Genomic DNA, 17,757 nt, shown 5'->3' with positions numbered 1-17,757 from the left:
TAAACATTGTGGCTTTGAGTCAAACTCAGGGGCTGCGTTCTAGAGGCGCCCGCATGGGAGGTTAGGGGAGGGGGGCAAGCCAGTTTATAATGGCAATGCTGGGCTGGCAGGGGTGGGCAATGAAGGTGCTGATCAGGGTGGTACAGGAGGGGGCTTACACCGAAGCAGGTATACCGAGATAGCTCATTTCTCTAGCTCCAGGCTCCTTTTCTTTACCTGCCCAAAGATCATGGCGCTATTAGACACCTTTGAGCTGGTAATAAAGGGCTGAAGGGTGCCAACTCCCCTATCAATGCAGTGGGCAGGTCTGCCTCCAGGGCCTCACCCACACTCTCCTGAAGTCAATGGAAAGACCCCACCAGTGCGCAGCACAATGGGGCCCTGGATCTGGAGACCAGTGAGATGAGACAGATAGATGGATCCATCGATCTATTCCATACACACCATTCTATCTATCTAATCTCCCAGCACTGTGGTATCTGAGCAGTAGTATAATCCAAATTAACTATTCTTATTATATTTTCAAAAGGACCTATGAGATTTTTGGAGCCCAAGTCCCATTGAAAGCCAACACAATTTAGGCTCCTAAGTCAATTAGATCTTTTGGAAATTATAATAAATTTGCATCCTATGGAAATTTGTACAGCTTTTTTTTTTAAAAAGAAGTTGTCTTTATTTTTCCTTTACGACCCACACAGAAAACAACAATGAAACAACATAACAACAACGATTTCACTCCTCACTAATGTTCGAGTGGTAAGTACAGTAAGAATGCTGAACAGTACTGCATTCTGCACAGTAAACAAAAGAAAAGAAATGTGTCAACCCCTAGTGAAGCTGCTGGTGAAGCTCTGTTTCTTACGGCAGAAGTGGACACAAATTTGCATGGAAATAACTACATCGGTTTTACCTCACAGCTCTTGTTATTTTTCTGTGAAGACACTTATTTCTGCATAACAGAATCCTATTTCAGTTTTGCATATTGACATCAGCAGAAGGAAAATAGGACCCTTCGATTGTAAACTCTTTGGGATAGTGTGGGACTGCCTTTGTGTTCTGGGTTTGTACAGCGCCCAGCACCATGGGATACTGGGCCATGACTGGGGCTCCTGGGTGCTACCATAATCATTAGCATCTGAAATTAGAGTGTCCAGACATAGACTTGCACCAGAGGAATGAAGGTGTAAATTAAAACTGATGCAGTTTCTGTTGATTGCTCCTTTGTATGCAGACCAGCCCTTAGCACATCATCTAGAGATAGTCAAATGTCATTCACCATGAGAAAATTAATGCAATAAAAGTCGATCACACAAGAGAAAAAGAAATCATCTAAACAGCAGCTCCTGGGAGAGTGACTAAGAACCAAGTATGGAGAACAAGTTATATATATATAAAACTCTGCACTACTGCACCTCACATAACACTAAATTGGCTCTTTCTCTCTGTCTCCTCGGTCCAAGCCTACTCTAATGTCAATCATCCCTCAGCTAGCTACTCTGGTATGAGCACACTGGCTCCCTCGTGTGAGAAACTGGCTGAGGTGCATCCTTCAGTCCAGACCTCCAGCATCGCCCGGCCGCAGTGCAGGGAAAGTCCCAGCACATCAGCGGATGTGCTGCTCTGAGCATGTGAAGATGGTCTAGACAGTATTTGGTCCTGCCATGCGGGCAGGGGACTGGACTCGATGACCTCTCGAGGTCCCTTCCAGTCCTAGAATCTATGAATCTATGGATGGGTTGTTTCTTTAGATACAAGAGCAATGTTTTAACCGTGCCCTATACTCGGAGCTGGTCACTGGGACAGAACCATTTGCCACCAGAGAATGCAGTGCCATCGAAAGGCTTCCGGGAATTATGTTGGCGTCACTGAAATTTCATTTAAGAGAAAACCAGGAAAAAAACCAACTTTCTGAAAATGTCAAAAGGTCCCGTGTCACCATGTTCAGAATGAAACATTTCCATTGTACAGTCTGAATTAACTTTTCCTCTTGGAATTGTTTATTTTGCATAATAATGGCATCGAAAATGTAAAGTAAAAAAAAATCAAAACAGAATGTTTCATAACATTTTTGTCTCAATAAATGTTTTGATCAAAACCAAACTATATTTTTTAAATTTTCCTTCCTGGGGACTTCTGAAAGTTGCGTGTTACCTTTCAGTTCAGGACCCAGCCAAATTGCAACATCTCATTTTGAGATCTTTCCCCGTATGGAACTTCTATCCTCTGTACAGATCTAAACCAACCTGCAATTAGAAGAAGATGGTTAGAAGAATTTTTTAAAGATTTAGTAGACAGAAAAGGAGGATTCTATAAATACCATAAAGATGTAATCTACAGAAAACTATGTTTTTATCTACTGTGTTGAACGAACTACCTTGCAAGTACTTCCGTGTAATAACAGTAGGACAGAAAAGTCAGCAAGAAGGAAACTGCATTTTGCCAAAATGTAAATGTTTTCTTAGAGTAGCTAAACAAGAAAAGTAGATTTTACTCAGATAAAAAACTGTTAAACAGAAGTTAAGGTTGAGATTTAAAAACATCACAGGGGTGTTTAACCACTCCCAAACCCTAGTATTACAAACCTAGGAAATTCAGAGTTATAGATAATCTTAAAAAAGAAAAAAAATCTAAATTAACTGACAGTAGGTGTTACATTTCTTTAAAAAGCTGATTCTTAATTCGTTTTAATTCCCAACTAAGTAATCTATTCTGTACTCAAAACGTGTGGTCATTCTGGGGATGATAAAATGTATTTTTCAAATAGAACAGAATGGTTCAATCCCTACTTTAAATGCAAAACTCAACATAGCTATGAAACTGCAATTGGATCTTCCACTGTGTTTTGGAGATTTTAATTTTTTTTCAGCACACTGGCAAAGCAAGGTGGAAGAGTGAGAGGTGAAAATTGACTCACTCCTAGTTTCTAACAAAATTTAAGACAGCCTACTTTTTATAGTGGATAATACAGTCATTGTTATATTATGATCAGTATTTCTGACAAATATCGTTATATGCTGTAGTTTCTGTCAGAATAATATTTGGATCACATTAATTGTTACATATAATGGATTTATTCAACATGAACAAAAAATCTGTTTTGTGGATCTTTAGATGACAAGACTGCCATCATCTAAACCTTAAACGTTTTATTATGTAAAGTTTTTTTTTAAAATACTCCATAGATTTTGCCTAAATGAAGCAAAACCAGAAACCTGCATATCTCCATTAATTATGTGAGGTAAGAATTTTTAAAAAGTTCTTTTCTCAGACTGGGAAAATTTTAGCCCTGATTTCATTTTGTTTTAATTAATTCAGTAATAGTTCCCAATATTTCATGGCTTTATTATCCATGTGCTAATGTCAGGGACATGTACTGCGCTGTTAAAATTGACAAATAAAAACTATGTTAAACTACTGCTATTAAATGTCAATCTTAATTCCAATGTAGAGTAAAATACATTGCAGGAAAATTATAATTATCCCCAAACTAAATGTTATAATCCCAGGAAATTCAGAGTTAATGTTAATAAAATTTAAGAAATCCAAACATGCTGTGGGGTGGAAATGCACCATTAAGGCATACAGACAACCTTAACTCTACCCTGTAGTGACACCATGAAATAATCAGACCATTATGACTAAAGCATTTTTAAGTATCTGTTTCCAGGTTAGATTAAAGTGATTTTTAAAGATGTTCTTTTTTCCCTCTCTAGTGACATCACTATAGGACAGAGTTAAGGTTGTTTGCATGCCTCAACTGTATCTTTCCATCCCTTATGATGCCGCCATGTGAAAGAAATGAAAAACTCCTTTCTCTTTAAAAATCAGATTAATCTAAACTGGGACCCCACACTAACATATTATAATCATAATTAGGTAAGTATTGACTGGCATCATTACAGGGCAAAGTTTAGGTTGTTTAGGTGCCTCATCTGTGCATTTCCATACCTTGACATGTTTGGATTCCTTCGAAGTTTGACCTTGACCCTGAATTTCTTTGATTTATAATGTTTGTTTTGGATATAATTACAACATCCCAGTAATGTTTTTTACCCTTAGGGTACTGACACATACTATCATACTTAAATCCATCTTAATGCATTTTTTCTAAGAATTGTATATTCATTGTTGTTATTATTTACATAACACACAAGTCTATACATTTTAAAGCCAAAAGAAATAGACAGGTCCTGCCCTGGAGAACTGAGCAACATACTGACAAATGGGAAAACAACCCAAAATATGTTTTAATTATTATTGGGCTAAATTTCCTCCCCAACCTCCTTTCTTTATATTTTTTTTACTTAAAAACTGTAAAACAACCCCCTAGCCTTCTTCTTTATTACCGTGTCTGGCTTTCTACCTAATGGCCTTTGGAAAAGGTAGCAAGCCCAATATTCAATATTACGTATTTGTCATTAAAGCAATACACCCTAACAAAAGCATGTTTTTTGATTTGCCTGCTTTACGCTGTGCAAAACAACTGGGTTTCAGATGCTGTTCCAAGAAGTCTGTTCCCATTGCAGCTAAATAGATTCCTGTTTTCATGTATATATAGAGGGGGCAGGGCAAGAGATCAACCAGAGGTCAAGTGCATAACTGTTTGTAGATGGTTAATTAGCACGACAGAGAATGATGGTTGTGGTTTTTCAGTACAATATTTTAAGGTTTAAACTTGCTTCGCTGGGAGGTTTGCAACTGATTTCAGTGGGGGCAAGATGGGTCCTATAGGGCTGAATTCCCCTTTCCTCACAGAGACTCTCCTCCTCAGCTGAGCTAACCTTTCGCAAAAAAACCTAAACTAGGTAAAATTTGCCTGCTTTCAAGTTTTGTTCCACACCTAGATCCCGGCCCAGGCTTGAGGAAAGCTTTCAGCGAATCCCAGCCAAGTATGCACAAGCGGCTTATTTCCCCCAGAAAGCCAACGTCCAGGAAGGATTTATAGCTGTGAGCCCAGACCGTGCAAAACCTTGGCTTTGGCTCTGCGTGGGTTTCGCTTTGGGGTTTCAGGGCTATTGAGTTTTCAGGCTTCTTCAATGGACCAAAACTAGAAAAAAAGGTTGATTAGCCCCCATGCAAACAGAAACCAGCCAGGTTTGCACATACTATATTTTCCCCCCGACAGGACCCCTCCCTCATTCAGTGCACAGGACGGACGGGCTCTGGGGATAACCAAGGTTGTGTTGTGATGGAGACTGTTTCCAGGACCTCTGCTTCCTCTGTTACAGCAGTGGGAAGGTGTGTACTATTTGTAGTACTGGGGCCAGCGGGTCAAGGCGGCCTGCCCATCAGTAAAGGCCACAGTGCTAAGCTCAGTGCCCCCCAGGGGAGAGCCAGGCATGGAAGGAGAGCAGAGTATTGGACTGGAGATCTGGCAGCCTGTGTTTGAGACAAGAAGATGGAGCTGCTAAGCACTCTGGCTTGTTCCATGTCATCCGATGCACACTTTTTCTTTGGTCTCTTGTCAAGCTCAAGGCTGGGGGCGGTGCACTGCCTCCTCTGGACTCTGGAAATGGGCATGCACCAAAGCTGCAGTGCAAACCCCTGCAAATCATAGGGAAATTCAGACCCAGAAACAAACTTCCCAGCCATCTTCCAGATGTATAATCAGCAGACCAGCAAGTGAAGGTGTAATACACTGGCCAGTCTGTATGTGTCCTACTGCCCTCTAGTGACCGGAGACTAGAGAAGCTTGAATTTATGTTTGAAAAAATGCCACAAAAATGTATTCCACTGTTTGCAGTGTTGTTGAAGTCATGTCGGTCCCTGGATGCGAGAGAGACAAGGTGGGGGAGGTAATATCTTTTATTGGACCAACTTCTGTTGGGGGCAGGGACAAATTGCTCTGGTTGTCTTCCCCAGACCAAGAGCTCCGTGAAGCTTGAAAGCCTGTCCCTTCCTCCAACAGAAGTTGGTCCAGGAAAAAATATTAACTCACCCACCTTGCTGCTCACAAAAATATGTATAAGTCTGGAGAGGCAACCAGCCCATTCCACTGGGGTTTAAAAGGTTTCTGATTTTTGTTCCTCAGAAGTTTTCAGGTTTTTGTTTTATTTATGAAAATTGAAATGTTTTAAGAATATTATTAACATTTTCAAATAAAAAGTGTTCATTTTTGAAATTAGATTTTGAACAAAAATCCATGTAACTAAGCTTCCCAGCCAAAATTGCCAATGGGGAAAAAACTAAAACAAACAAACAAAACCAAAACACCGGCAGTGCAACAACTGACAATGGGAAATCAACCAGAGAAGAAAAAACGAAAAGGCATTTTTGTCAAAAAATGGAAACAATTGAGAAAATCATTCATGAAAATGTCTCTGTTAAAAATAAATTGCCCAATTTCAGTAAAAATGTTTTTCAAGTGAAAATGTTTGACCATTTCATAGATTCCAAGGCCAGAAGGGACCATTGTGATCATCTAGTTGGAGCTCCTGGTCTGACCTCCTATATAACACAGGCCGGAGAACTTCCTCACAATAATTCCTGGAACAGATCTTTTAGAAAAACATCCAATCTTAATTTTAAAATTGTCAGCAATGAAGAACCCACCACGACACTTGGTAAATTGTTCCAGTGGTTAATTACTCTGACTGTTATAAATTTACATCTTTTTTCCACTCTGAATTTGTCTAGATTCAATTTTTAGCCACTGGATCATGTTAGACCTTTCTCCGCTAGATAAGAGTCTATTATTAAATATTTGTTCCCCATGTATATACTTATAAACTGTAATCAAGTCACCCCTTCTCTTTCTTAAGCTAAATAGATTAAGCACTTTGAGTCTATCACGATCAGGCAGGTTTTCTAATCCTCTAGTCATTCTCATGGCTCTTCTCTGAACCCTCTACAATTTATCATCATCCTTCTTGAATTGTGGGCACCAGAACTGGACACAAGATTCCAGCAGCAGTGGCCCCAGTGCCAAATACAGAGGTAAAATCACCTCTTTACTCCTACTTGAGTATCCCCTTTTTGTGCATCCCAGGACTGCATTAGCCCTTTTGGCCACAGTGTCACGCTGGGAGCTCATGTTCAGCTGATTAACCCCCATGACCCCCAAATCTTTTTCAGAGTCACTGCTTCCCATAGAGTCCCCCAGCCTGTAAGTCTGGCCTACGGTCTGTGTTCCCAGATGTGCACATTTACATTTAGCTGTATTCAAACACATATTGTTTGCTTGCGCCCAGTTTACCAAGCCACCCAGATCGCTCTGTATCAGTGAGATGTCCTCTTCATTATTGGCCACTTCTCCAATTTGTGTGTCATCTGTAAACTGGATCAGTGATGACTTTATGTTTTCTTCCAGGTCACGGATAAAGCGTTGACTAGCATAGGGCCAAGAACTGATCCCTGTGGGAGATTTATACTGGAGGCCATCAACAGTTAAAAGCTAATAGAGATTTTCCTTCAGCTTTAGTGCTGGAGACATGTTCCTAGAGCCAGAAGGCCTGAGTCAGTTCTCAGTGCTGCCTGCATGTACCGTAGCCAGTAACCAGGGTGTCTGCACAAGACAGTCAGTATGTGAGAGAGGCAGAGGGAATGAGGGGAGTTGTTGGCTCCCCCTAGAGGCAGGATAGGGAACCCTTCCTGCTTCTCATCTCTGGGGAGTTGAGAGCTTGTGGTTGAGGGGCGGGGTGTCCCATTTCCTGCAGCACCATGTGTGTCAGACTCGGCGTTTCAATTCACAGAGGGCCACACTCTGATCCCACACAGACACATATCCCACCCCTAGAGCCAGGGGCCCCAAATTCCGAACAAAACTCATGAATCCAGAGGTCGGCCAGAGCCACAAAGTGCAGACCTAGCTCTGAGTTTTCCCAGACATTGGGGTGTTCGGCTCTGGGAACTCAGCCACACTGGTTAGGGGCACAGGGGCCAGCTGCAAAGTTTGGCCATGAGTGTGACCTTCCCTGCATCTCAGGAGGGGCAGCTTGGATCCAGGGCTTTGGTTGGAGCCCATCTCTAGTTGATGCCGTGCAAATCCCCCAGCCTGGGATGGGCCTGACAGCAGCCCAGGTTGATTCACATGGCCCCAAACCTCCCCGGACCTGTGACAAACCTGGGCTGAATTTCAAAATGTGATTAATGCCCAAGAAAGGTGAGTTTGTGAGTTTTGTGCTCAGTGTCACCTTGTCTCCCCTGTGCTTTGTCTCCTGCCAGCGTCCTCCTTAGCACTGAGTCCTTGGCTCCCTCACAGCCATCCTGCGCTCAGTGTACCCATTATCCCCCAGGTGGGGAGTGGAGCCTCTTGCAGGGTGGGAGGAAATGCTGCATTGTCTACGCCCTCCCTGGAGCACAGTCTCTGCCAGGTACAGCAGCCCAGAGCCAGCTGGCACCAACAGGAGCTAGGGCAGGGCAGAGACAAAGAATGGTTTGGGCCAGAATAGAGCGGGGTGGGATTTTTAAGCAAAACAAAGCAGCTTCAGTGACATCAAAACCCTTCACAGATCCATGTCGATTTCACCAATTTGTTCACTGCGGGGGGAAAATACTGGAACGTTTTGCTTCAACATTTCCACAATGAAACTTTTCCATCTGGGGGAGTTGAAATGACCTTTCGGTTCAAAATGTCCTGGAATTTTATTAAAAAAAATTCAAAACCATTAAACCCCTCTGACATTGGATAATGCTTCCGTTTTGTCAAAATGAAACAGGCCGTTGCACCTGGAATGAATCCCCCCTCCCCACGTTTTTGGTTCATTGAAAATTTCCACATTTTTTGTTTCTGTCCAACCTGGCACAATTTTTTTTCAACTTTTCAAAACTGCCAAAGAACCGAAAAATTCTATGATTCCCCCAGCTCTAGGACAGAGCAGCACAGAATAGAGAACATAAGGAGGGTTTGGCTTAGGGAAAGAGAGAAGACCCCTTTCTCTTTCTCCTCCCACTAGCCATAGGGCAAGCAAAGTTGGGGATCACATCTCTGGGGAGAGGGAAAGCATTATTACTCCCAGAAGTTGCTCCTCTGTTCATATTAGCTAAATCTAAGTACAGGGCTGTGATACGTATGTTATATGCCAGGAGAAAGGAATTAGCACCCAATTATTGTATACACTAAGTACCAGAGGGACCAATGAGGCAGACAATGTAAATATGAGCTATTTTTCAAATCACTTTCAGCAAAACTTGTGGTCAAGGCTGCAAGCAGCTGTATGAATCTCAGACTGACATAGGATTAGGACAATAGTTTGTTTACTGGGGTGGAAATATTTCATCTGCTGGAAATGTTCTGACATTAGACAGCCAAAGTTGCCAGATGGTAGAAATGTTTCCTTTGCAATAAACAATTATTAACGTCACTTAACATTCAAGTCAGTCATACACTAGTTACATGCGTGTCTTATAGCACTGCCCACCAGTGAACCCCCTTGGCAGACCTCATCCTCGCATTGAGGGATAGCCGAAGGATAGCATTGAGTTCATTGGGTATGGAGTAGCAAGGGCCAAAGCCTGCCACCTTCTTACCCACAAAAGTAATCTCTACTCACATTAGTAACCCAGTTGACTTGCTGATGTAACTAATGACTATTTGCATGAGTTAGGTCAGCGTCAGCTCCTGAAATTTTGCATGGCCCGGGGGGAATTCTGCATAGAGATAAAGCCGAGAAGTACAAAGACAGGAATACATTATTCCAAAGGGCATGAAAACAGAAGGCCAACTCCTCATCTGGGATAGATCAGTGTGTAGCTCTGTCAATGGGGCTACAATGGTCACAGTACTGAGCATCTTTCCTTTATGCTGTAGCATCTCTTCCTAATTTCTCCAAAATTTGCATTTGATGATAAATCTTAGGCCACTCTACTTATACTGTATATTCGTACTAATGGTTACAAATTCAAATACTAATAAAATCATAATGGATAATAACATCGTATAGTTATACAGCATCTTGTACCCCTCTGCAGTCCAAACTGCTTACAAAACTTAAACCAACAGAAAAGTACCCCAAAGAGTCACTCAGTCACAGACCCCTGGGGATGGAGAAGAATGGTGAGGTCATCTAGTGCATTTCATAGACTCATAGACTCACAGACTTTAAGGTCAGAAGGGACCATTATGATCATCTAGTCTGACCTCCTGCACAATGCAGGCCACAGAATCTCACCCACCCACTCCTGTAACAAACCCCTAACCTATGTCTGAGCTACTGAAGTCCTCAAATCGTGGTTTAAAGACCTCAAGGTGCAGAGAATCCTCCAGCAAGTGACCCGTTCCCCACACTGCAGAGGAAGGCGAAAAACCTCCAGGGCCTCTGCCAATCTGCCCTGGAGGAAAATTCCTTCCCGACCCCAAATATGGCAATCAGTTAAACCCTGAGCATGTGGGCAAGACTCACCAGCCAGCACCCAGGAAAGAATTCTCTGTAGTAACTCAGATCCCACCCCACCTAACATCCCATCACTGGCCATTGGGCATATTTACCTGCTAATAATCAAAGATCAATTAATTGCCAAAATTAGGCTATCCCATCATACCATCCCCTACATAAACTTATCAAGCTTAGTCTTGAAGCCAGATACATTGGCATACAGGTTAGTTCCCTATTGAAGATTCATTACTATTTTGTCCAGGCTGGTTTAAAATGTCTCGGGACACTTGGCTTCTCCCTCTTCCATGCAGTGCTATTCCACAGTCCAATAGAGCTCACCGTCAAGAAGGTTGTCCTTATACTCAGCCTAATTTTCCCTCTCTTCATTTGATCCCGTTTCTCCTAACTACCCTACCCTAATAATTCCTCTCCCTGGACTTTTATGTTTCTCCTTAGGAATCACTCAGCTATAGATGTATTGGTCATTTCATTTCCCCACTTAGGTCACTCCCTCCAGCCAGCCCCCAATAATTGGTATTGTTCCTGCTGTATCTCAGCGTACAAACACGGACAGACCATTTCTAGCATTCATAACGAGGTTACCTGATCATCAGGTTTTAGTTTGCAGTGTTGTTGTAGTCTGGTCAGTCCCAGGATATGAGAGAGACAAGGTGGGTGAGGTAAAATCTTTTATTGGCCCAACTTTCTTTTGATGAAGGAGAGATGCTTTTGAGCTACACAGAGCTCTTTTTCCAGTTTGGGAAAAGTCTCAGAGTGTCACAGCTAAATACAAGGTTGAACAGATAGTTTAGCATAAGGAGTTAGCCCATATTCTAAGAGACCATTCAAGGTGAAGTAGCCGGTTAAGACCTCAGTAGTCATAGGACAAAAAGGGGGTTAGTGGGTTACAGATTGTTGTAATAAGCCATAAATCCAGTGTCTCTGTTCAGTCCATGAGTTTTAATGTCTAGCAAAGTTATGAATTGAAGCTCCCAGGCTCGTCTTTTGAAAGCGTTGTGCAGGTTTCCTTTGAGGCTGAGGACTGATTGTCTATCTCACTAACACCTGTCAGGGATGGTCTAGATCATATTTAGTCCTGCCATGAGTGCAGGGGACTGGACTAGAAGATCTCTTGGGGTCCCTTCTAGTCCTACGATTCTATGATCTAGAGTGGTCGCTTTGTGAGAAGTGTTCTCCCACAGGTGATGGGGTGTTTTTGTTTTTTATCAGCTCATTACAACAATGTGTAACCCACTAACCCCCTTTTTGTCCTGTGACTGCAGGGGTATTAATGGGTCACTTCACCTTCAATGGTCCTTTAGAATATGTGCTAACTACTTATGCTAAACTGTCTGTTCGAACTTGTATTTAGGCTATGTCTACACTACGGATCTTAGAGCGGCACCACTGTACAATGTAAGGTCTCCCGTCTAGCCACTCTACGCCAGCAGGAGAGAGCTCTCCCACTGGCATAATTAAACTACCCCCAAGGAGCAGCAGTAGCTTTGTTGGCAGGAGAGCGTCTCCCACTGTCATAGCGCTGTCCACTCCAGCACTTTTGTTGGTGAAACTGAGGCCTTGGCTACACTCGCGGATTCACAGCGCTGCCGCGGCAGCGCTGTGAAGCGCGAGTGTAGTCGCGCCGCCAGCGCTGCGAGAGCTCTCTCGCAGCGCTGCAAGTACTCCACCTCTCCGAGGGGAGTAGCTTGCAGCACTGCGAGGGAGCGTGCAGCGCTGCAGGCGCTGATTACACTGGCGCTTTACAGCGCTGCACTCGCTGCGCTCAGGGGGGGTGTTTTTTCACACCCCTGAGCGCAGCAAGTGCAGCGCTGTGAATTGCCAGTGTAGCCAAGGCCTTACATCGGTCAGTGCTAGTGTAGACAAAGCCTTAGCTGTGCCACTCTGAAATATGACCATGCAACTTTTTGGGGTCTTTTGTTTTTTCAGTGGGAAAAGTGTGTTTTTTTCCCCCACCATGTAAAATTCCAAAATTGACAGAGGGATTTTGTTCAAAGTTTGCTAGAAAAAAATCAGCTTTGGGCAGCAAAACAAGCATGGAAAATGCATCCCTAAAGATTAAAGTTTTAGGAACTTACGAACCTCTGAAAAGAGGTAGTTAGAATGGAATCTGCTTTGCAAGCTTAATTTTAGGGGCTTTGGTCAGCTGAAAGTTGTTTCACTCAGAAAATCTGCATTCACATTATGACATCCCTGCTGTACTAGAAACCTCAGACTTGGCTTGTTTTGTACAACTTGTCGAGATCTAAACATAAAGCGTGTTTGAAGAATATTGGCTGGGGTTCTGCAAGTTTACATTTCTTTGGCATGTTCTCAGAAAAGGTACTTAACTCAGAACATTTGCAGTCAAAAAACTGCAGAACTGCTCCGGCTAGAAACTTTAAACTAATCTCGTTTCTTGATCTAAACATTAAGTCATGTTTAAAGAACATCAACCCAGTGGCAGTGAATTAGTTGAGTAGGTGTTTAAAACTGGCATATTTCCCAGCTATGTCCCATTCACAAAAGGGATATCTCAGTTGATTTACAATTGATTTTTTAAAACTTAGCGAAGCACATGCTGTACACAAAGGGCTGCGAAGATTTAGGGCCAGCTGCTTGGCCCGCTCCAGCCCCTTTGTGCAGTTCCAGAAGCACAAAGAGGGTAGAAGTTTCTTAGATCTTAGATGCAGCTGGGAATGCCCAAGGGTGGAGGAGTGCATGGCAAGCATAGAGGTAACATAGCTGGTGTCTATATCACCCTGCTGTGATTCCCAGCATAGCAGAGAGTGTGTCAAGGGCAGGGAGGGGGTGTGGCATGCTCCGGCTGTTCCAGGCCGAGGGAATGTAACCCGCCAACATACAGGACAGCAACTCCCATGCTCTAGGAGCCATGATTGCCTCTCTTGTACCCCCTTCCCCCAACAGAAGTTACACGAGGCAGAGAATCTAGCCCTTAAAGCTCCTTTGTTTCTGTGCTATCCCCCATGGAAAAGAAACATCTCCGAGGAGGGCGATTATTTTTGTCCCAGTGTGAAAAGCCCCTTTTCCCACCTCTCCCAGCTCCAAAACAGCAGAAGGGTCAGACTTCAGCGAAAGGAAGCTAGGTGGAAATGGAGCACCGAAAATGTCAGCCCCAAGGGTGAACAGCTTGGAAAGTTAGGGGCTTCCGAAAACTATGATGGTCTAGCGTTATAATGGAGCCTGATTTGCAAACTTAGTTATAACAGGAGCCTGCTATAATAGCGCCAGGAAAAACAAAACAAAACACAACCTTTGCTAAGCCAGAGGTAAGGCTGAGAGTGCATGAGTCACTTCTGGGTATAGACCCTTGTATGCTGGTGGTAGTTATTAAAAAAGCAAGTGTCAGAAACTCATGAAATTCAGAATGAAGATTAAAATTTAATAGAAAGGCAAACATGTGACAGCCTGGAAAGGCTGGTTTGCAGGATTGGGCCCAGAATGCAAAATCAGTTTTAGGCCAAATCCCTTGCTCTGTGCCCAGGACAGAGTGTATCGGAGCCGCCTTTTCCCACTCGTCTGTCAAGAAGAAGAATGCACTGGAGCTCACCAGAAAGTCACCGTTGTGCTCTGCTTTGTTCCCTTGCAGGACATGTTCTCAGAGCAGCCACACTGCAAAAGCTCCATGCACCGGTGTTGTCAGGGATGTGTTTGTACTGGTCCGTTTTGCACAAGGGAGGCAGGTATATGATGGGCTCATAAACGCCAGGGTAAGGTCTTTGTTGGCATGATTTACAGCCTCGTTGGGTCTGTGGGGACATATCGTTCTCTTTGCCAGTTCTCAGAGGCTGTCAAACAGGTGACCTTAAGTGGAAGCAGTGAAACAAAAGCCTTTTAGATCTCCCTCGGAAGGTAGCTTGTTCCTCTAATGCAAATGCCTCGGCCAGGTGGGCTGCCTGCAGCTGGGATGCAGGGGATGGAATGATTGTTTTAAAGGTCATAAAAATCCCTCAAGTCCCGTCTTCACTTGCAAACGAAGCAGGTGGCAGATGCTTTCCCCACTGATATGTGTAAGTGACAGGGCCGGCTCCAGGCACCAGCGAAGGAAGCAGGTGCCTGGGGCGGCCAATAGAAAGGGGCAGCACTCTGTCCGGTACTGGGGCGGCACGTCAGGGTCTTCTGCAGCACTTCGGCGGCAGGTCCTTCACTCCATCTCTTCTTCTTCGGCAGCACTTCGGCGGAAGCTCAACCGTTTTGTTTTTTTTCCACCGCTTGGGGCAGCAAAAAAGCTGGAGCTGGCCGTGGTAAGTGAGAGCCGAATCAAACCCACTCAGGGCTTGTCTACACTAGCACAAAACCAGGTGAACAGTGCTTCGCCTGGGCAGCTTCAGAGGTGGGAGAAGTCGAGTAGCCTGGGCCCAGCGAAGGTTGATATAACATGGCAGCAAAAGAGCCTGAGCCCTGTTTTTAATGTGTGGCTAATCACTGGGTTCATTCTTGGACAGATATCTGGTTAGAGGCTCACATGGCTACCACTACCATACAACCTTCAGTCTGTGCATATACCCCGTCTTTAATGACCTGATCACATACTATTCCCTCCACAGGGCCTTGCTTCATTCAGTGCACAGACTGGATAGTGCTCAGGGATACAGCAGCTGCTCAATGTTGCTTTTTATATCCTCCTCCTCCTCCATTGTGCAGTCCCTGTCTCATTCACCACCCACCATCTGCATCCGGCACAAAATACGTAATTATTCATGTCCACCTGGGTGGTTCAATTGGGCTTGTACCTGCAGGGTCTGAGCTCTTCATGGATATCCATGTATTTATCCTCACATGCTCCTGGGAGACAGGGCAGGGTTATTATTCCCCATTGCACAGATGGGCAACTGAGGCACAGAGGCGTTGAGCACAACATTTGCAAAACTGTCCGCTAATTCTGGGTGTCCAGCTTGAGTGACCCAGGGCCTGACTTTTCAGAGATGCTGAGCACCCATAGCTCCCACTGACCCTAGTTCCAGGTGTGAATGAAAACAGGCTCTAGGACTCTCAAGGAAACAAGGAACACACTACTGGCCACCTGTGGAAATTTTGGTTTAAGTGACTCACCCAGTGTTACCCAGAAAGTCTGTGGCAAAGGCAGGGCTAGACCTCAGTTCCATGGCATGGGAGCCCACCGCCTTTACCACTAGACCTGTGGTTTGCGGACTCCTGGGGGCTCGCAGACTATGTCTTAGATTTCCAAAGAGGTCTGCACCTCCATTTGACATTTTTAGGTGTCCACAAATGAAAAAAGGTTGAAAACCACCAGTCTAGACCATCTTCACACCCCGTCCAGTATGAAACTTACCCCTTATGAGGGTCCAGGGCTTGGGATACTTCAAATGACACTGCATGTTCACACACACACACGCACTCTGCACAGTGCATACATACATACACATGCATGTGCTCTCAGCACATTACATACACGCACAGTACATATACATGCATGGACACAGCACATAGCACACACACACACTGCATAGTACATACATGTATGGACACATACTCAGCACATTGCACACACACACTGCACAGTACATGCATCTACACACACACTGCACAGGACGTGCACACACACACATTACTGCACAGTACATGAATGCACACATACACACACGCTGCACTATGCATTTAAGTGCAGTGCACACTGCACACACACATACAACACAGCACGGCAAACAACATTTAATAGCAGTGTGCTTTAGACATTGCACACACACTGCACTTACATGTTCCTCCTGGCTGCATAGTGCTGAGCTAAAATTCTGATAGTACTAGACGAGTCAGTGACTGTATGACTCATGGTAGCTGAACCACACAGCACAGTATTATGTGTCTTGAATGACACAATTACAATTGTATGATACTTTTAATTGAGAAAATATGGACAAATACTTATGGAGTCATAGAGTTCAAGGCCAGAAGGGTCCATTCGATCCTCGATGGATAGCACAGGCCAGAGGATTTTGCCCAGCTCCCCCTGCATTGAGCCCAGTAACTTGTGTTTGGCTAAAGCATCCTCCAGAAAGACTCCAGTCTGGATCTGAAGCCATCGAGAGATGGAGAAACCACCAGTTCCCGAGGGGGTTTGTTCCAGTGGTTAGTCACCCTCACTGGTAAACACTTGGGCCTTATTTCTAATTTGCACGTCTGGCTTCAGTTTCCAGCCATGTGTTCTGCCTTTCTGTGCTAAATTAACTCCCCCTAGTATTTTCTCCCATGAAGTTACTCACACTGTAATCAAGTCACCCCTAGGATTGCCAACTTTCTAATCGCACAAAACTGAACACCCTTCCCCCACCCCTGCCCCAAGACCACGCCCCTTCTCAGAGGCCCTGCCCCCACTCACTCCATCCCCCCTCCCTCCATCACTCGCTCTCCCCCACCATCACTCACTTTCACTGGGCTGGGGTGCAGGAGGGGTTGAGGACTCCGGCTCGGGGTGCGGGCTCTGGGGTGGAGGCGAGGGATTGGGGTGCGGGATGTGGTTCGAGGTCCGGGCTCCAGGAGGGATTTTGGGAGCATGAGGGGGCTCAGGGCTGGGGAAGAGAGTTGGGGTGCAGGAGGGGGTGTGGGGTGCAGGCTCTGGGAGGGGGATCAGGGCTGGGGAAGGGTCTTGGGGTGTAGGCTCTGGGAGGGAGTTAGGGTGTGGGAGAGGTTCCGACCTGGGGCTGGCGGTTGGGTTGTGGGAGGGGGTTCGGTGTGTGGGCTCCAGCCGGGCGGCACTTACCTCAGGCGGCTCCCAGTCAGTGGCGCAGCGAGGCTAAGGCAGGCCCTCTGCCTGCCCTGGCTCTGTGTGGCTCCTGGAAGCAGTCGGCATGTCCGGCCTGGTTCCTAGGTGCAGGGGCGGCCATGCGGCTCTGCGCCTGCAAGTACCGCCCCCACAGCTCCCACTGGCTGTGGTTCCCGGCCAATGGGAGCGGCAGAGCCAGCACTCGGGGTGAGGGCAGTGCGCAGAGCTTCCATGGCCGCCCATGTGCCTAGGAGCCGGACATGCTGGCCGCTTCCGGGAGCTGCGCAGAGGTAGGGCAGGCAGGGAGCCTGCCTTAGCCTTGCTGCACTGACGACCAGACTTTTAACGCCCTGGTCAGCGGTGCTGACCAGAGCAGCCAGGGTCCCTTTTTGACCTGGCATTCTGGTTGAAAACTGGACGCCTGGCAACCAGGGCCGGTGCTACCATTAAGGCGAACTAGGCGGTTGCCTAGGGTGCCAAGCTTTGGGGGCACCAAAAAGCGGTGCCCCCAATTTTTTTTTACAGCGTTCCTCTCCCAGCGCGCGGTCGCCGCTCCACTTCTCCCGCCTCCCAGGCTTGCAGTGCCAATCAGCTGTTTGGCGCCGCAAGCCTGGGAGGAGAATTAGAGCGGGAGCGGCGTGCTCGGGGAGGAGGCGGAGCAGAGGTGAGCTAGGGTGGGGAGGTGCCGCGGGGGTGCCTCAGGGC

The sequence above is a fragment of the Emys orbicularis genome, chromosome 7 (assembly GCF_028017835.1).
Source record: "Emys orbicularis isolate rEmyOrb1 chromosome 7, rEmyOrb1.hap1, whole genome shotgun sequence".
NCBI classification, from domain to species: Eukaryota; Metazoa; Chordata; order Testudines; family Emydidae; genus Emys; species Emys orbicularis.
This window is presented reverse-complemented; position numbering follows the sequence as displayed.